We start from the raw sequence: 21281 nt of genomic DNA, 5'->3' as shown, positions 1-21281 counted from the left end.
TGTGTCAGGTATCAACTGGAGAGGTGAAGCATGTACCTGTTCTGCCTGGAACTTCTGGGCTTGCTGTTTCTCTGGCTGGTTGTTTACATCAGGCTCTCTAACATGTAGTCCAGGGGTTGGCAGTTTCTATAAAGGACCAGATAGTAAATATCTTAGGCTTTACCAGCCATAGAGTCTGTGTTGCAACTACTCAGCTCTGCTGTTCAGGCACAAAAGCAGCCAAATGTAAATCGTGGGCATGACTGTGTTCCAGTAAAATTTATCTACAAAAATAGATGGCTGGATGTAACCTGCAGGCTGTAGTCTGCTGACCCCTGATGTGGTGCCTTTGTTTTCTTCTTCCAATTTGTGGAATGGCATTTAAGGACTGGAGAGCTCCTAGGGGTGCAATGGAAACAGCTGCGGTCTTTTCTCAGAGTATAAAGCAACATGGACCTTAAGAGAATTCCTTATTTCCAGGCTTGTGTGCCTCAAATCCAGTCTTCACATAAACTCTAGAGTTTATTTTTCCCGAAGTTCCCGTCTGCTGATTCCAGTTGGGATTATAGTGGCCAAGGACAGGGCTCTGACATCGGATGGACTCTGGTCAGACAGTGTGTTCTACTTTCTGACTGTGACCTTGGGCATATCACCCCATCTTTTTAGGTCTGAATTTTCTCATCTTACGATGTGAATAATAATCATATCTACCTCATGGGGGTGGTTGTGAGGGCTGAATGGGATGACGTTTATAAAGGGTTTAAGTTGTTTTCAGCATCTTTATCCTATTGTTATTGAGTAGTAGTTTGCTCTGCTTGGTCATACCTAAAAACCTTCTAAACAAAGAACTATCCTCCTAGAAAAATAAGCCAGAAAGTCATGGGATCTTCAAAGTAAAAAATGTGCCACATTGTTTCCCATCAAGATTTCAAAGATACCAGGGGCCAGTTTCTGTCACAGCATCCAGTTTCCAGATCATACACAAGAGCTCAGTAGTCAAGAGCAAGGACTATGGGTTTAAGTCCTGTTCTTCCTCTTGTAGGCTGTGTGATCTTAAGCAAGCAACTTTGCCTTTCTGAACCTCAGTTTCCCTATTTGTGAAATAGGGATAATGATACAGCCTCCCTCAGAGGGTTAGTGAGAGGATATGAAATGATGTATGTATAGCCCTTAATACAGCAGTACCATACAGAAAGTGCACAGTGCATTTTAGCTGTCGTTGTTTTTATTGGAAAATAACATGAATACCAATTGCACTTCTGAAATGTTCTAAGTCACTATTTAAGGAGCTGGTCAGTGATTAAAGAGATTCCAACTAACTGTCTCTGAAACGTTTTTCCTATGTGTGTTCTTTGTGGTTGGATACCTAATGTCTCCTTTCCCTGGTTTACCTGTTATCCATCCTCATGAGTCAGTGGAGGCAGTACCCCATTCATTAACTGTTCTGATAGTTACTGGGGATACTGAGGTGAATCAGATGCAACCCCTCCCTCAAGGGGTTCACAGTTCATTTGGGGAACAGACAAATAATGAGATAATTAGAACACAGTGTATCACATATTGGCCATAGTGTGGACAGCTAGGGGGCAGTGGGAGTGCCAAGGATGGGACCTGTCTACTTGTTCACATGGGCAGGACCACAGTTCATCTTTTTTTCTTTTTTCCTCTTAGAGAAAGTGATGCCAATCTAAATAAATCCCAGAGGGCTCTGGACTGGGCCATATCCTCTACCCTACTCTTTACTTTGGACTCTTCCTTAGAAACAAATGGAACCAAGACGTAGAGGGCTGAGCTCAGCTTCATTCAGTGGAGTTTAGTTCTCCAGAATGATCCTGTCAGCAGATGAAATCCTAAATGAAACTGTCCCTTTTTGTGCAATGTGGCCAGAAGAAAGCCATCTTCTTGGCATTAAATATATTCCCAATTGAAGATGAAAAATTAACACGATTTTACAGAGCAATTTCAGACATAAAACAATTCAGAATGATCTTTTAGAATATGACAGCTGCTTCAAGGTTGCTTGAGCCATTAACACCATTATAGAGATTGAATTGCACCTCTAGCTTTCAAGGCTTAATTGTGCCTTTAATGGTAGTAACACGTAAGGGACCTGCACCACCACTGATCACACAGGCTATAGAATCATGCTTATAATGATCCCTAGACAGAATCTTCAGAGATAGTCAGATTTCTTGAGCCATGGGAGATAGATAATGATATTCAAAGTCATCCTCAGCAGCCCTCCTGGAATCTGCCCATCACCTCTGCCCAGTCCACTGTCACCCAGCCAGGCTGCAGGGCATGGACCAGGCCAGGTGTTCTCTCTTGTCTCAGCCAGGCAGTGAATCACTGCCCAAGGGCAGAGGAGAGGCAGGGATTTCAGGCAAATTCCTGTCTCCACTCTACCTAATTCAAACCACCTCCTAACAGCCTTTTCTTTCTTTTCAAGCTGCAGAAATATATTTTATGTTTAGAAGGCCCTCCAGCTCAGATCTAGTTATTGATGACATGTACTCAAAACAAATGCTCAGAGATTGGTCACTGGCTGTGCTGTTTTTAGGTTAGAAATCTTACCCCCAACAAAGAAAACCAATACGAGGTCATTCTCTCCTTGCTGCTTGGACTTCTGTGGGCATATACAAAGTGGTTTGATACTTGCCTAGAAGCTTCTGTGATCTATGTTCTGGGGTATCATTTTTAGTCCTAGATGAAGCTAGCTGGTAAACTCTGTTTTCTACACTCTGCTTTCTGCCTCCATGGACGGGCCTGGCAACTAGGCAGCTCAGCCAGGTTCGTGCTTTCCTCTTTGGCTGAGGTGCCTTTCTCTTGAGCACTGAAAGAGACTGCAGCTTCGAAGTTGGTGATGTGGGCAAGCTGTGCCCATGGGAACTCAAAGAGGCATATTCATAGAGTCTTTAGAAATGCATCTCAGGGCCCTCAGGGTGCCTGATGCAGCAGCTTTTTTTATGAAACTGCTTCAGCAGATGTTTGCTGAGTGGCTGCTCTGGCATCCCCAGCCTGTGAGTCTTACTATTTCAGAGACTTTGAAGATGAATGGCTGATACCTTTAGAGCCGTAAATGACTGTATATCCTCTATGAGTAAAGCAAGAGGCAGGATGCTTTTGTGAGAACTGCTGATGATCTGGCAGAGAATTCAGATAAAGCTGAACTCTTTTAAGGACTTTCTCGACCAAAGTGCTGTAAATTTTATATATATATACACGCACACATTATATATATACACACACACACACACACACACGTACAAGTACATATACACATACACCTCATATGTATGTGCATGTTTCTCTATATGGGCAGGTCTATGCATGTGTGTTTGTAAATATGTGAATGTGTGTGAAAGAAAATGCTGTGCTCTCAACCTATTCCTTCATTTCCACTTTCCACCTCTGTCCACCCAGGTGAGACCCCGCTTTTGTTCACTGAACACACCTTCCTCTTTCTTCCATTGTATTTTATTTCACTGTTTTTATTCCTATTATCCCTGTCCCTCCTTTCCTGCTTGTCCTAATGCCCATTCTTAGAAACCAGCTCAAATATAACCTCCTTAATTCCTTTTGTCCTGTGTGATGGAAGTGACTTTTGTTTATTCCTCTGCTCTAGCATGGCACTGTTCTGTGAACGCAGAACATGCAGTCTTTCCTTCTCTACTTCAGGTTCTCTGAGGGCAGAGGACCCTGCAAATGCAGCCTTGGGCCCCCTTTATCCCTGCCCTTGCTCTTTACAGATGAGTTTTTCCCAGATGTTGGTTGGTGTGGAGACCGCTGGCGCCTGTGCCTCCTGAGCTAGGAGACGTCATCCAGGACTGTGGTGTTTTCATGGTTCTTATAAGCAACAGAAACAGAACCTGGCTGGTGTAAATAGCAAAGAAACTTTTTGAGAGGAGACTGGGTGGCCCACAGACTCTTCAGGAAAGCTAGAGAATAAGGCCTGGAAACGTCTGGGAATGGAGGGAGACTGGAGCTAGAGTCACACCCAGATCCAACCTGACAAGCACCCACTGCCCCCAGGGTTGCCCCACTCTCACATCTGTGACTGCATACAATACCTGTGCCTCATTTGCCTCATGCATAAGCTGGAGATGACAATCATAGTGAGTTGCCTCGGGGGTTGTGCTGAGGATTAAACACTTAGAGGGGTGCATGGCACATGGTGTCCATCCAGGACTCAAGTGCTGTGATCTGAATGTTTGTGTCCTTCCAAAATTTGTATGTTAAAACCTAATCACCCAGGTAGTGGCGTTAGAAAGGGGGCCATTAGCAGGTGAGTAGGTACTGTAACTCCAGGACTGAGGGAACTTGTTGTCCAAGTGGGCTGTGGAGCGGGGCAAGTTGGGCAGATCCCAGCTGAAGTGGCAGCAGCAGTGGGAACAACTGCTCCTTTGTGGAAGTCAGAAAGGCAGTTATGGAGTCTGGGAGGGCTGGCCAGGTGGTGAGAGGCTGAGAGGCTGTGAAAGCCATCAGGTGGTCATGAACATGACAGTGACAGGTAAAATATGGCTGACAGCTTTGCCAGGAAGAGAGCCACTGAAGAATACTGTTTCCCAGTCACACTGAAGAAGAGGGAGAGGGAGGAGGCATCCAGGGCCTGGTTTGGAGAAAATCCAGAGAAGAATGGCACACGGGCCAAGACTGGATGGCTAACGTGAGAGTCCTTGGGCCTGGGGCCCTAGAGAGCAAGCTCCAGTGAGCATATCAGCCCCATGAAGGTGGGAACACCAGCATGATACCCAGCACGTGGTAGATGCTCCTTAAATGCTTGTTGCAAGGTAAGGTAATGAATATAGATTACAATTGAAACACTCTTTTCACTTTATTCTTGCACAGAGGAAGAAAAGACATAGGAAGTAACCCAATCTCAATTCCTCTTCTTCCCCCAGTAACGGAGGACATCCAGGAGAAGTAGGCTGAAGTGGCAGAGGTGAAGAGTAGATGTGAATTACAGGACACAGGCTAGACCACTCCTTCATCCTTTAGACTACCCCAGCAGGGCACCCAGTCAGGCTGGGAAAACTGGGCTGCACAGCTACACTGTGCTCAGGGTCCAGCCCCTGAAAATATAAAGAGCTCCAGGAAAGGGAAGACCTGTAACCACCACTGCAGAGCATGAGAAATCAATCTGTCTGTTACAATCCAGTAGGTTCTTCTAAAAAGCCCAAGAAAAGAGCAAAAGTCTGATGAGATGGGATTGGGTCCCCTGCTTAGGAGCAGAGTATACAGGCTGCTGGAGGGATGGGCAGGGTTGCTGAATTTGGATTTGCCAGATGTCTCAACCTATTTTTCAAATGTTGAGCTTGATAAAACACAAAATGCATTTTGCCAAGCACTTTTCCCCTTAATTACATGTGTATATTTTAAGGGAAATTTAATCCATATGTTTCTGATTCGTTTACACGGAAATCATTAAAATGTTGTTTTCCAAGAGCTATTTGATGTGCAAGAAGGCTCACAAACCTTATAAAAAGCTGTTTAAAATTTTTTCCTTTCCCTTTGTTTCTTTTCCCTTCACGTGTGTGTGTGTGTGTGTGTGTGTGTGTGTGTGTTTGAGAGAGAGGGAGAGAGAGAGCACACGCATATAAGTGAACAAGACTGACTGACCCCAGGATGTCAGAAACAAATTCCAACTCGAAATGGATTTTCTTCTTGGGATTCTGAACTGAAGCATTTGGATTAGGCTCCAATCGTGCTTCCTCGTTGTCTCCCAGCCCTAATGGAGTGTGATGGTGATGTGGCCATAACTTGGTATTGGGAGTCAAGATCAGAGGAATTACGCCAGAGCACATTGCTCCGGACCTGGAGAAATAACACTCAAGAACCTCCTCCTGCATGGTTTGTTGGTACCTACAGTCCTCAGCAAGGCCCCGGAAACTTTCCCAAGATGTAGTTTGGATTCCAGGAACCCCTGTTACAGCATATGATCATAATGGGACTAAGGCATTTGGTAAGAAACATACAGGATAGTGCCACTGAAGTAACTCCACCGCTGTCATCCCAAACTACTCATAGTTTTTCTCTTCTAGTTTGGAAATTATATTTTTATATTGCAAAATAACTATCCCTCACTTAAAATTCACAAGTTAAGTGGCTGAGTTCAAATTCTATTGGCAATGCCTCCATACTTCTGCATGTGTATGTGGCACACATGCACATAAACATAGGTCTGCAGAGATGTATATGTGTGTATGCATAGTTTTGTGTCTGTATTTTCTCAGACGTTGTGTTAGTAGAAGGAAGGTGTGATGTGGCCCTTTGTGGCCCCTCAGTCCTACACTTAGGCTTATGTTTAGCCTGGAAGTTGCGCTTGATGAATGAGTAGGTGGATGGATGGATGGATAAATGGATGGATGGATGAATAGATGGATGGATACATGAATAGGTAGATGGATGGATGGATGGATGGATGGATGAACGGATGGATGAGTGGATGAGGGGTGGATGGGTGAGTAGATGGATGGATGGATGGATGGTTAGATGAGTGGATTACTTACCAATAACCATGCTCTGTAGTGAGGACTTTCAGTGCATTATCTCGTTGACAGTGACCCCATGTGTTATAGGCAGCAGTGGAGACCACCATTCTCCAAGGCAATTCTTCCACAGCCTCTATTCTAGAGTCAGGTCCAGGGAAGTTACCTGGGGCAAAGCTCAAAGGCATCACTTTAGGTACAGGTGATTCTTTCCCAAAATCCAAGTGAGAAAAGAGTTGATGCTTCCTGCCTAAGGCTCTCTGAAACACTGTTCCTGTCTCCTGGTCCCCTTTTCACCTGGGCCACTGTCCTGTGCCATCCCTATCATCTCTGTTCTTGTCTACCATGGAGCTCTTCCAAGATCTATCAAGGAGTCTTTGGAGAGTGACAGGCCTGCACTTGCATCCAATGCTATGAGTATCAACGTGGTGGACTAGAAAGAGCATTTCACACTTGGGGCCTCTGTTTCTTCGTCTGTAAGATGTAAATTGTCATTTTGAGCATTAAAGAAAGTGAAGGTGCAGCATCCACCAGAACACCTGGCACACGGAGGCATTTGATACATATTGATTCCTCACACAGACTCAGCTCCCAGCAAACCAGATGGATTACCCTCACTGTCCTGCCAAAAACATGCAGGGGATGCTCATCCCCAAGCCCAGACCCCTTCCCTTCAGCCCTGTTTGTAGAATGAAGTGCAAACACGCTTGCAAACCAGCTCTGGTTTACTGCTCTCTTGTCCTGGCTACCCTGTTCCCCCTCTTCCTGGTCATGCTAGACCCCAAGACTCCAGACTCTCTGAAGACCTTTGCTTAGGCTCTGACCTCCTGCTGAGGGTACTGTCCTTTCTCCATTCTGGAAAGATCTGTGCTTTCCCGAGAGCCCAGCTCCACAGCTACTGTGCCTTTCCCTCTGGCCCTAGACCTCCTCTCCAGAACCGTCCTCTGCCCCCTCATTTATGCCCCAGTGTGAGGGTGTTGTCTCTCCTTCTGTTAGATTATTCATCACATTGTTCAGCAGTTTCTTTTTCACTGCACTCTCCTGCCTTGAACTTGGGGGCAGGGGCTGTGTTTTTTTCATTCCCTTGGGACCATAGCAGAGAACCTGGAATAGAAAAGTGCTTCCAAGGATGTCGTTGAATTGAGCTGAATCCTCTTACTACAGGCCATCACAAATGGTTGTTTTAGCTGCATGTTGGTTCTGTCAGCTCTTCTTGTATTTAAATTTTGATTCTTGTTTGTTTCTGAAGACAGTAATTTTAGATGTATACCTGATGAAGTAATTACTTTCAGGATCTTCTAATGTGTTTGTATTTTTAATCTCTTTTTTCAAAGAAATGGGAATCCAGATGGAGTCTTGCAGTTGGATAGGAGCTGCACCTAGGCTAGAGAAATTCTGAAAGGTGGTGCCAGGAGCAGTAAAGGACAATGGGAGAGCAGGAATGATTACTAATAGTGTTTTATTTCACCCTGGTGCCCCGACATTTGTGAAAGGTCACAGTAGTTGTAGGGAGCTGGAGTTTGTAGGTGATTTATTTTTTAAAAAATGGCTTAGAGAGGTTTCAAGGTCATTTCTATGATAACTTTACGATCAAGCACTTGCTTTCTGTGTTTTGTCTGGGAAGGAGAAGGGTGGAGCCACCTTCAGCACCTTGAAAATTGCAGCAGCAAGTGTTGCAGCCTGTGGTGGCAGTCAAGTGTGTTCCAGTGGGTGAAAGAGATTAAGAGCCACTGTCCCTGGGCTGACTCAGTTAGTTATATATGCCACAGGTCCTCCTGTTTGAGAAAGGGATTGCCTTGCTGAGGGAAATGCAGGCTAGACTTCCAGGATTTAAGAAGCACAGTAGAGACCAGTAAATGGTCTCAGGTGGCTCCCAGGCCTCCTCAGGAATGCTAGCCAGGTGCCCTGGCCAGCCATTGGGCTTGCTCGGGGTGTGTGGTATGAGTGTGAATATAATATATCCTTGCTGTCTCCATGCTGACCTTACTCCCACAAAAGGCTCAGACCATGCTTCTTGCTTATCTGTGCAAAGATAATGATAGCACCTATCTCGTGGGGGCTTTGTGAAGATAAAATGAAACAATGGCTGTTAAGCATTTCAGACTACTATGTAACAAAAGTTTACTGAGAGCCTCAATTGTTAGTATTGTTATAAGAATGATGATAGTGACACTGGGTCCCTCACAGTGGCATGGCTTATGCCTGGGAATATCTCTGATCCTGAGCCAGGTAGCCTTCCTTTTTCTCCTGCACCTTGGAAACCCTTTTATTCACGGCAGTTGTACATCAAGAAATTCAGTGAAGAGAGGACAATGTGGAGGTAGAGTTACGGGGTCAGAGGCGGACAAGCACCCTGGCGGGTGGCTCAGTCTTTGATACCTGTACCTGCTCTCCACCCACCTGCTCATCATGCACAGATGTGGTGAACCTCTATGTGTCCATGTCCTACTTCTTGGGTGACTTTGCTCCCAGGAAGCTTGGTGTCTGTGTCAATGAAAGGCTGTAGGGCTTTGTATTAGTCCATTTTCACACTGCTGATAAAGACATACCTGAGACTGGGAAGAAAAAGAGATTTAATGGACTTATAGTTCCCCATGGCTAGGGAGGCCTCACAATCATGGCGGAAGGCAAGGAGGAGCAAGTCACATCTTACATGGATGGCAGCAGGCAAAGAGAGAGCTTGTGCAGGGAAACTCCTCCTTATAAAACTGTCAGATCTCATGAGAGTTATTCACTATCACGAGTACAGCATGGGAAAAACCTGCCCCATGATTCACTTACCTCCCTCCAGGTCCCTCCCACAACATGTGGGAATTCAAGATGAGATTTGGGTGGGGACGCAGCTAAACCATATCAAACTTCAAGTAATGCTGTGCTTTCCTTTTGTTGGGGACTCTTAGAAGGACCTGGGGGCCCTCAGCTGTTTCGAAGCAATAGCTTCCAGGGACATAAAGACAATCTTTTCATTTTTTACACTCTTTTATTCTTCCCAAATCCAAGCTGACGGAAACTTCTGTCCAGAACACACTATCTACTCATTGACCTTAGAGACACTCACCTGTGTGTTAGTCAACTGATGCCTCCATCAGTTTCTTTTCCTTCAGGTAACATTTTTATGGTGCTTACTATGTTCTAGGCACAATATGATCTCATACAATGCAATCCTACCCACAACTCATTGAAGCAGGAACCATTATTAATTCCCACTTTAGAGGTGAGAAAACTGAGGCTTAGGGACTTGCTCAGAATCACTTGGCTAGCAAAGTGGGCAATCAGTATGCAAACCCAATGCTTTGGCTTTAGAACCACCCAGGCTCCACACTGCCTTTCTATACTGTGCATCTCCACCATCCTGATGGCTGAGTTTTCAGCTAGCTATGTCATGCCTGTTTTTTGTTTTGTTTTGTTTTTTGTTTGTTTGTTTTGAGATACAGTCTTGCTCTGTCACCTATGCTGGAGTGCAGTGGTGCAATCTCAGGTCATTGCAACCTCTGCCTCCCAGGTTCAAGCTATTCTACTGCCTCAGCCTCCAAAGTAGCTGGGTTTACAGGTGCGTATCACCATGCCCAGCTAAATTTTGTATTTTTAGTAGAGACACCATGTTGGCCAGGCTGGTCTCGAACTCCTGACCTCAAGTGATCCACCCGCCTTGGACTCCCAAAGTGCTGAGATTACAGGCGTGAGCCACCACACCCGGCCATCATGCCTGTTTATATGCACACTTTATATGTGCGGCAAGTGGAAGGCCCTGTTTTTGTCAAATTGTGCTATTTTCATCTAAGCATATGAAAATCCATCATAAATGAAAACTAGTCTTATTTTACATAAACACTTCCAATTTCTTCCCTTTATGAAAATAATGTTGCAGCAAAGAGTCGTTTTAAAAATGGGAGGCAAATTCTGCATCAGAATGCCAATGCATACCAACTGCTCACACATAGGGGATATTTCTGTTGGGAATGAGACAGTTCCACATTTAATCCTGCAAACTTGCCATACCAAAATATGTCTAAGAGAAGTGAGTAAGGAGGTGATGATGATTCAGAATGCAAAAAGGCTCTTCTCCTTGCCAGAAAGTTCACTGCAGCATGTTTAGGAGAAGTGAATTCCTCCACTGTAGCAACTGGAATGGCGTTTGCAAAGCTGGGTTCTGTGGGACCCTGCCACCTTCTATTGATTTAATAAATATTCGTGGAGCACCTCTAGCATGCCAGACGCTGCATGGGTGTGAGCAGGTGTGGTGAGAGATGAGCAGACTCTGCCCATGCTCTGTTGGAGGTTATTGGTCAGTGGGAAGGCTGGCAGGAAGTCAGCACACAGCTGGGCATATGATGTACCCGGAGAAAATGCTGTGGAGGAAAGGGTTGTGGTACCGTAAGAGTGTATCCCACAGCAGCTCAGCCTGGGCTGCACTGGGAAGGTGGAGGTGGCCATGGGCAGAGGACATTTGGCTCTGCTGCCATCTGAAGGATGGGTAGGAAATAATTTAGCTAGGAGCTGGGGTGGGGTGAGAGGTGGAGAATATTGCAATGGGAGAGAACACACCACACAAGCTATTGGTAAGTAGTCCTTCACAAAATGTTTTGGGATGAAATAAGGGAGGGTGATGCCTTGAAGAATCTACCACTCGTGGCATTCCACTATGTGCCTGAGATGTTCAAGGAATATGAATTTCCACTGTAGAAAAAGCCGTTCATTTGGATGCATCAGCTTTTCGCTCTTATTTGATTATGGCATCCTTTTTATCATGGAACGTCTCAGAAGGTATGGGTGTTTCCTGGGACCAAGAGATTCTGCTGAGCTGGAACTCCCTGTGCTCAAGAGAAAGGTACCAAAGGTGCCCAGAAAGTGACAAAGATGCAGAAGAAAATGCATAGTAAAATCCGTGTGAGTGTGTGTGTGTGTGTGTGTGTGTGTGTGTGAGAGAGAGAGAGAGAGAGGATATAAGTGGTTGTATATGCAGAAGATTTCTGGAGAGATGTTCAGGAAATTAATAGTGCTGACTTTCCACTTTCTACCCTTCTGTTCAGTTTGAATATTTTATGAGGAACATGTGCTGCTTTTTTAGTAGTTGAAAATGAAAGAGCTAAAGAAGTTGAGTTACAGAGCTACCCATCTGCAGGTTAATTGTTCAGAGGACACAGCTATCTGATAAAAGGAAATACACCTGCGTGTATATTGTTACTGGTTTCCCAGGTGCTAGCTTTATCTGCTTTGTGGTGAAAATGGCCAACAGTGGTTTTGTTAGAGGTAGGAGAACGCCCAAGTAAGTTGTTTCTGGCAGTCAGTGCAGATGCTACCTTTGCAGGAGATTGTGTTAAGTATCATACTGTGTCCTTATGGTGGCAGTAGTTATTTTAAGATGAATGATGTTGGCCTGGGAAAAGAGAAATAGTTTCCCTCTAAAATGATTCTGTGATACTCTAATCATCCGCTGATGGGTGCCACAGACATGGAATGCCCTGCCTCAAATATGAAGAACATTTTGCACTTGGGAAAAAGATATGTCAGTGCTTCCAAGGGTCACACTGGAAACTGGGATTAGAAGTGAGATTTTCTTGTCTCAGGAAGTGACTGTGTAGTCCCATTTGTTCTCTCACTGACATAACAGAGAACTTTCAAGAGGACTTTGTGAAGCGCCTGTCCCTGGACCTCAGTGGACCCTTGAGACAGGAGAGAGGGGCTTGATGGAGACCCAGGGCTAAGTTGCTAAGAAGAGTGCAGCAGCCAGTTTCCTCTGCTTAGTCCCATTGTTGAAGGCCACATCCTGGAGCCTGACTTGCATCAGGGACATGCATCATTGGGGGTCTCGGCCAGGGGTTCTTTGTAGGCCATCTTCACTACCTGATGAATGCCTGGCAACAGCACAGGTGGACTTTGGGGGTAAGGCACCCTCTCTTAGGGATGTTCTCTGCGCAGGACCACCAGTTCCTTAAGATGACATTTGAAAGTTCACACCTCAGATAGGTGGGTTTCTAGTATAAATGACTTGATGGCCTTTCTTATTTCTGAAGACATCACAGGCTGCCCTGTGTGGCAGTGCCATTTCATCATCTCCAAAGTGCCACCGTCTGAACTCTCCCTTCATTCTTAAGTGACAGAGGTATTTCTGTACATTTCTGATGTTTTTCTTTTTTCCACCCTCACTTCATGGTGGTAGTTGAGTAGTTTCTACTTCAACAACTGCTGTCGTGCTGTTTCATGCCCACACATGTAGATATTTGCATGTCTCCGCAGGCATAGAGATGCAACACGCTGTCACTTTACCGTCTGGCAGGTGGACTAATCCACATCTTAGAGATCAGTAAAATGGCCTAGAGAGATTGAGGGTGCATAACTCTCAGACTAGAGGTAAAAGTCTCTGGGTTCCAAGTCTGGTTGCCCATTAGTGCTTTGAAGCAGAGCCACAGCGGTTGAATCCATGTGGCCACATCTTCACCCGTGTCTACTTTATTCAAGTCCCAGGCTGGATGTGGGGAAATTGGATCAAACCTGAGTTTCAGAGACTTTTCTGGGGTAGGGTAGGTTTTCATGTTCTCTACTCACTGCTATCAAAGGCAGAGTGAGAGGAGGGGAATTAGCAGAACAAAGTGCCCCTGAAACCCAGATGAAGAGATGCTGAAGGGCTGTCTGTTGGGGCTCCAGGCTCAGGACCAGTCGGGGCACCTGTGATAGACCGGCACTAGCGAGATAGTGGAAGGTTCCCCCTGCAGGAGTGGGAGCCCCAGAAAAGGCGGAATTGGGTGGTGGTGATTTGCTTTTTCACAAACCACTTTACAGGAGTCCCTTCTAAGGATCACACGGAATTGGGTGGTGGTGATTTGCTTTTCCACAAACCACCTTACAGATGAGAAGACTGAGGCTCAACAAGGTTAGTTACTTCTCCAAGTGTGAATTTGGATCCAGGTCTGCCTGTCTGTTGTCCTAGCTGCTTTGCTTAGTGAGCAAGAAGAGACTCCCCTTGAGCAGTTGCTTGGCAGAAGCCCAGCCCCGAGGCTGTTCCTCACTGATGAAGAGGAAAGGTTTTCTTGGATCCGCCTGGTCAAAGCCAGATTAGAGTGTAGCCATGGCTAGTTCTTAATGACAGTTCCTGCAGCCCCGGCTGACCTCAGCCAGGAAGCATTGGTGTGGGTATGCTAGTGGTTCAGATATTGAAACAATGTGTGTGATTGGTAAATGACATAGCTCCAAGACCCTCTCCCCAGTGCCTCTTGTCCACCCCAGCCCCTCCCCACAACCGAGGAGTCAGCATCGCAGATCACAGGCTGTGCCCACCTGCTGCACAGGCATAAACGCTGAGTATCACCCACGTGTACAGCTGTTGCATTCCTTCAGCTACAACATAATGTGGCTTACTGACAGTGAGCTCAGCAGTAGGTAAATGTGCGTCTTCTCTTCATGCCCTGCAGGGGTTCTGCCTCTTCTCTGAGGGGACTCCTGAGCCTCACAGGGCATCCAGGCCTCAGCTCATGTCTCCTGATGCCCCCATGGCTGCCTTGCCTTGGGCTCACCTTCCCCGCTCCTCCTTTTCCTGGCTGTCAGACTGGAGAAGTTAGCCAACTCCTGTAAGAGTTCTGTAAGGCCTGAGAGCCCTATAGCATGATGGGGAGGAGTTACCTGAGAGAAAGAATGATGAGGAATGGTAGAGAGAGGGTGGGGGAAGTGAGGGATGAGGAAGCGGGGGAGAGAGAGAGAGGGAGAGCAAGAGCGAGCACCTGGGGTTCCCCCATGTCTGAGAAGTGCCCTCTGAGAAGCACCGAGATGAGGTCACACAGTGTCCTGGAGTCTTCCTCATGCACCTGGTACCCATGTGACCTGGGCCACTCATCTGGGACCAGCTATAGGCTCCTCTCGGCCTCAGCCACCCGACTCGTTTTTGTGCCTGATATTCTTGATAACCTGATTCCAGAAATGCTCTCTGCTTATCCTGACACATTTTATTCTAGAGTTTTGGGTTTCTTTTCCTCTGTAGCTCATTCTAAGGAGTTCGACGAAGGAGATACTACCAGAAGTTGTTTCAACTGTCAAGATATGAAATATCTTTTGACATTTTTCAACCATTTTCCCCCTCCCAGGTGTCACTCAAGTTAATAAAACAGGAAAGAAGACTTGGGATTTGGTGGTCATTTGCTTTACTTATACAGGAAAAGCCATCTTCAGCCTATAAATGTGGATTCTGTATAGAATATTTGAAAATGACATTTAGTGGCTAATGTGAGGAGTTAACAAATGTATGTCCCTTGAGAAAGTGAGGGGAAAAAAGGGACTCAAGGAATGAGGGTGGAAACCTAAGAACCTCACAGGGTGTGGGGGCCCGAGTGCCACCTGCACACAGAAGGCGTGGTGATGAACATGCTCTGTGCATGTCTGCCTGCAGGGAGGGGCCTCTAGGTGCCAACTGTCATGCCACCTGCACACGGAAGGCGTGGTGATGAACATGCTCTGTACATGTCTGCCTGCAGGGAGGGGCCTCTAGGTGCCAACTGTCATCAGTTGACAGATGGGTGCCATTTGAGGAGACATGAAATGCCTACACATGTGAAGTCTGCTGAGTGTTGTGAAAGCCAGCCATTCAACACCTGTGGAGTTCAGCACTGAGAAAGGGGCTCCCCAGGGACCTGTTTCTAAGATGAGAGGTCAGTGTCCTGGTGTTAACAGTAATGACTCTTAGCAAGGCAGGGGCTGTAAGAAAGCGGGGTTTACAGAGATATGAGTAGGCCCGAACTGCCTTCCAGCACAAATGCAGTCTGGGGGCCACTCTGATCCCATTCACCCTCCACCATCTCACAGTGCTCTGGATGACACCAGCGTTTGAGAGGCAGGGATGACTCTTTTCATATAATCAAAATCTATAGACTAACAGCCTCACTCCAGAGTGAATTGGAGATGAAGAAGTCAGACCTTTCAACAGTGTGGTAGGGAGTATTTTCTGAGCCTTGCCTCCTTTTCAGGCAACACAGCGGCAATGATAATATCTTTTCCTATTCTAAGCAGTGCCTTTCCCTAATAAATAGCTTAGTCGTAGGAGATATGTAATATACTTTCAAGTTGTGCCAGAAAGAGCCTTATCTCCCATTTCCAGGCCTGTGGCATATATTTCTGTATAATGGATGGCCAACTTAGGAGGAATCATTTCATACTCTGTGTCTGAAGGGATGTGGTTTATACTAGCTCAGCTGACAGAAATCTAAGTCAGATGTCTGGTTGACAAAGGATGGAGACCAAGATCTGATTTTAAATGGGCAGCAAGTATTAACTTGGTTGGTTGAAAAGTACAACATTATGCTGGCCCTGAATGGCTACGTTAAGGCCACTGGGGCCAGAGCAGTGCCAGCCAAGAAGTGAAGCGAAGAGTTTGAACACACCTATTATGTCAAGTGTCTGCATTAAGAATAAAACCTCTTAAGATGGCAGATTGCAATATTGTGGAAACTAAAGTGGCCAGTGGAGACAAAGCTGGTCTTACAAAAGTACAAGTTACGCCTAGTGGTTCCAGTATCCTTCTGTATAGATACTTCGGACTGAAGTTCATTACATGTGCAAAGACTGATATTTAGTGAGTGTCCTAGTGCAGTTCTTCCTGGCCTTTCTCACATTATAACACTCCGGGGAACCAAGATGAGGCAACTCTGTCAGAAGTACTGGACCAGCACCATCTCCTTTCCTGAGAGCCAAAGGAAGAGTGTCTTGGCCCCGCAGTGGGAGGCTGGCTTTAGTGTTTAATCTGAGAAGCAGATGAAGCTGGGTCATCACGCAACTAATTTCTGGATGATACTCAATGTATTTGTCCCAAACAAAACAGCAGTTCTCAAAACCTAGAACTGACTCAGTCCACGGACAGCATCAGGAAGGAGTAACCTTTTGTGCTGTAGAGAGACAACCTGGGGAGCCTCTGGACACCGGAGATTGAAGCAGAAGCTCTCATCTCAGTCACTTACTGATCAAAATCACTCAGAGAACTGCTGTAATTTTTCCTAACCCCTTTATTGAGATACAATTCACATAGCATACAATTTGCCTGTTTCAAGTGTACACTTCAGTGGTTTTAGAGTATTCACAGACACTTGCAGCCATCAATCACCACTAAATTTTAGAGCATTTTCATCACCACACAAAGAAACCCTGTACTCTTTGGCTATCGTTCCCTTGTCCCAACATTCACCCACCCCTAAGCAACAACTGATCTTTCTGTCCCTATAGCTTTACCTTTTCTGGATATTTTAGATAAAAGTAATCATATTATATGTGAGCTTTCATGACTGGCTTATTTCACTTAGCACAATGTGTTCAAGATTTTTCCATTTGTATCATATATCAGTATTCATTTCTTTTTATGGCAGAATAATATTCCATTGTACATAAATACTATGTTTGGTTTATCCATTCATCTGTTGATGGACACTTGGGTTGCTTCTGACTTTTTGCCTATTACGAATAATGCTGCTAAGAACAGTCACATTTTTGTGTGGATACGTGTTTTCATTTCTCTTGGGTGTATACCTAGAAATGGAATTGCTGGATCAAATTGTAACTCTGTGTTTTACTGTTTGAAAAACTATCAAAGTGGCTGCATCGTTTTTGACTCTCACCAGTAATGTATGTAGGTTCTGATTTCTTATCTGACTTTTTGTTGGAAGGGTGAGAAGTGGTTTTGATTTGTATTTCTGTGATGATTAATGATTTCAAGCTTCTTTTTATGTGCTTATTGGCCATTTGCATATTTGGAGAAATGTCTCTTTAGATCCTTTGTTCATCTTTAATGGGGTTGTCTTTTCATTATGGTGTTGTAAGAGTTTTTTATATATTCCAGATACAAGTCCCTTATCAAGATATATGATTTGCAAATATTTTCTCCCATTCTGTGGGTTGTCTTTTTACTTTCTGGATGATGCTCTTTGAAGAACAAAAGGTTTTAATTTTGATGAAGTCCCATTTACCTATTTTTAAATTTTGTTACTCATACTTTTGGTGTCATATCTAAGAATCTATTGCCGAAGCTAAGGTCATGAAAATGTATTCCTGTGTTTTCTTGTAAGAGTTGTATTGTTTTAGCTATTACATTTAGGCTTGTGCTCTATTTGAGTTTTTTGTATAATGTGAGGTAAGAGTCCAACTTCATTCTTTTGCATGTGTTGTCTCCAGTTGTCTCCGCATGGTTTGTTAAAAAGACTGTTCTTTCCCCCACTGAAGCGAGTCACAATTCCCTTGCAGAAAATCAGTTTACCATGGATACACAGCCTTATTTCTGGACTCTCATATCTATTTATTTGATCTATTTTTATGCTAGTCCTGATTGTTATTATTTTGTAGTAAAATTTGACATCAGCAAGTATGAGTCCTCCAATTTTGTTCCTATTTTTCTTTTTTTTTTTTTTTTGAGACAGAGTCTCACTCTGTTCCCCAGGCTGGAGTGCAGTGGCGTGATCTCGGCTCACTGCAAGCTCCGCCTCCCGGGATCATGCCATTCTCCTGCCTCAGCCTCCTGAGTAGCTGGGACTACAGGCACCCGCCACCGCGCCCGGCTAATTTTTTTTGTATTTTTAGTAGAGACGAGGTTTCACCGTGGTCTCGATCTCCTGACCTTGTGATCCGCCCGCCTCGGCCTCCCAAAGTGCTGGGATTATAGGTGTGAGCCACCGTGCCTGGCCTGTTCCTATTTTTCAAGAGTGTTTGGCTATTCCAGGTCCCTTGCAATTCTACATGTATTTTAGAATCAGTTTGTCAATTTCTACAAAGAGGTCACCTGGGATTCTGATAGAGATTGAATTGAATCTGTAGCTTTTTTTTGGAGAGTATTTCCATTTTAGCAATGTTAAGGTTTTAAATCCATGAACATGAGATATATATTTTTTTCATTTTACTTGGATCTTTAATTTTTCTCCAGTTTTGTAGTTTTCAAACTCTTTGTTAAATTTATTAAATTATTTCAAAATGTTTATTCTTTTTAATGATATTATAAATGAAATTGTTTTCTTAATTTCATTGTTGGGTTGTTTATGGCAAGTGTATAGAAATACAGTTGATTTTTATTCTGCAATCTTGCTGACTTGTTTATTAGTTGTAATAGTTTTCTAGTGGGTTTCTTGGAATTTCTATGTACAAACTTATGTAATTTGTGAATAGAGATAATTTTACTTCTTTCTTTCAAATCCAAATGCCATTGCCTTAATCTATTTTATGTTGCTATAACAGAATACCATAGAGTGAGTAATTTATATTGAACAGAAATTTATTTGGCTCATAGTTTCAGAGACTGGGAAGTCCAAGATGATGTCATTGGCATGCAACAAGGGACTTTGTGCTGCATCATCTCATGGCAGGAGGCTAAAGGGCAAGAGAGGGTGAAAGTGAGAAAGGGAGGGAGCTAAGCTTATTTCTGTTTTCAGGAACTCACTCCTGTAGCAAACCACTATTTTGATAATGGCATTAATCCATTCATGAGGGCAGAGCCCTCATGACCTAGTCCACTCTTACAGGTCTCATGTCTCAACACTGTTGTATTGGGGACTAAGTTTCCAACACATGAACTTTGGGGGACACATTCAAACCAAAGCACCATTTATTTATTTATTTGTTTGTTTATTTATTTATTTACTTACTTACTGACCTACCGATTGTTCTGGCTAGAACTACCAGTATAGTGACAGTTTTGTTCTTTGACACTTTGAATATGTTATTTCATTGTTTTGATGGCCTTTGTTGTTTCTAGTAAAAGTGTTAAGAGCAGGTACTTCTTTTCTTCTTCCTGATCTTAGAGAAAGCATTTAATATTTCACCATTAAGTGGGATGTTATTATTATTATTATTACTATTTTGGAGATATCCTCTATAAAGTTGAGGAAGTCACCTTCTATTCCTAGTTTATTGAGGGTTTTTTAAAACCATGAAAGGGTTTGGATTTTGTCAAATGCTTTTGCTGCATCTGCTTAGATGATCATGTGGCTTTTGTTTTTTATTCTATTGATTTGGTGTATTACATTAATTGATTTCCAGATGTTAAAACAACCTTGCATTCTAGGGATAAATCTTATTTGGTTATGGTATATAATTCTTCTTAAGTGTTGCTGGATTTGGTTTGTTGGTATGAGATTTTTACAGTCATATTTATACAAGATAGCTCTATAGTTTTCTTGTGATGTCTTTGACGTTTTGGTATCAGAGTATTATTGGGCTTATAGAAGGTATTGGGAATTGTTCTCCTTTTTTATAATTTTGGAAAAGTTTGTGAAGAATTGGTATTCCTTAAATGTTTGATAGAATTTGCCAGTGGCCCTGGCTTTTCTTTTTGGATAGCTTTTTAAAGTTAATAATTCAATCTCTTTACTCTTTGTTTTCAGATTATCTATTTCTTTTTGGGTCGGTTTTCGTGGTTTGTGTCTTTGTAGGAATTGGTCCATTTCATCTAAGTTATTTATTTTATTGGCATACAATTGTTTATAGCGTTCCTTTATAATCCTTTTTTATTTCTGTAAAGTTGTTAGTAATGTGCCCTCTTTCATTTCAGATTCTGGTAATTTGAATTTTTCTTTCTTTTTGTTGTTTAATCTAGCTAAAGTTTTGTCAATTTTCTTATCTTCTTAGTGAATCATGTTTTGGTTTCATTGATTTTCTCAAATATTTTTTTCTATTCTCAATTTTACTAATTTTCATTCTAGTCTTTATTATTTCTTTCCTTCTTCTTGCTTTAGCTTTACTTTGTTGTTCTTTTTCCAGTGTATTAGGGTGGAAGCTTAGACTATTGCTTTGAGCTTTTTCTTCTTTCTTAATAGAGGCATTTGCAGCTATAAATTTTTCTCTAAGCACTGCTGTAACTGCACTACATAAGTTTTGCTCTCTTGTATGTTTGTTTTCATTTATCTCAAAATATTTTGTTATTTCTCATTTGATTTCTTCTTTGATGCACTGGTTATTTAGGAGTGTGTTGCTTACTTTCACGTAGTTGTGAATTCCCCAGATTTCTTCCTATTACTGATTTCTAATTGTATTGCATTGTGGTCAGAACATACAGTTTTGATTATTTCCACCCTTTAAAATTTATTGAGGTTTGTTTTATTGCTTATCCTATGGTCTATCCTAGAGAATGTCCCACATGCATGTGAGAAGAATGTGTAATGTAATGTTGGGTGGAGTGTCTGTTGCGTCTAGGTGGTTTATAGTGTTTTGGAGTCTTTTATTTCCATATTAATCTTCTGCCTAGTTGTTCTACTCTGTATTCAAAGTGAGATGTTGAAGTCCTCACCAGTCATTGTTTTATTGCTTATTTCTTTTTTCATCTCTGTCAGTTTTTGCTGCATGAAATTTGGTGCTCTATGTGTAGGTGTGTATACGTATATAATTGTTATACCTCCCAATAGATTTACTCTTTTATCATTATAAAATGTTTCTCTTTATCTCCAGTAACTTTTTTTTGTTTTAAAATCTGTTTGTCTCATATTATTCTAACCATTCCAGCTTTCTTGTTAATAGAACAAGAAATGTTGCTGTTTCCATAATACACTTCTTTTCATTTTGCTTTTAGCCTGTTTGTATCTTTGAATCTAAAGTGTTTCTCCTATAGATAACATATAATTGGTGCATTTTGTAAAAATCTAGTCTGAAAAATCTCTGCCTCTTGGATTATTTAATTCATTCACATTTATTATTAAGTATGATGTTAGCATAGCATATATTCATATAGCTATAGCACATATGTGATATAGTCTACAGTATATTAAAGAAATATGTAGTATATCACATATATATATAATGGCATATATGTTTTAGTTCATAAGGTATATATTTATAGCTTCATTATATTAACCTTATTTAAAAACA

The 21281-nt window shown here is 43.0% G+C and overlaps 1 protein-coding gene across 2 annotated transcripts in view; it reads left to right on the top strand.

Moving 5' to 3' along the window:
- CACNA2D3 (calcium voltage-gated channel auxiliary subunit alpha2delta 3) overlaps positions 1-21281 on the top strand; it is a 930450-nt gene that overhangs the window by 370142 nt on the left and 539027 nt on the right. The window lies entirely within an intron of this gene.

The sequence above is a fragment of the Theropithecus gelada genome, chromosome 2, assembly GCF_003255815.1.
Source record: "Theropithecus gelada isolate Dixy chromosome 2, Tgel_1.0, whole genome shotgun sequence".
Classification (NCBI taxonomy): Eukaryota; Metazoa; Chordata; class Mammalia; order Primates; family Cercopithecidae; genus Theropithecus; species Theropithecus gelada.
Note: the sequence above shows the minus strand (reverse complement) of the source record. Positions and strands in the feature narration are given on the sequence as shown.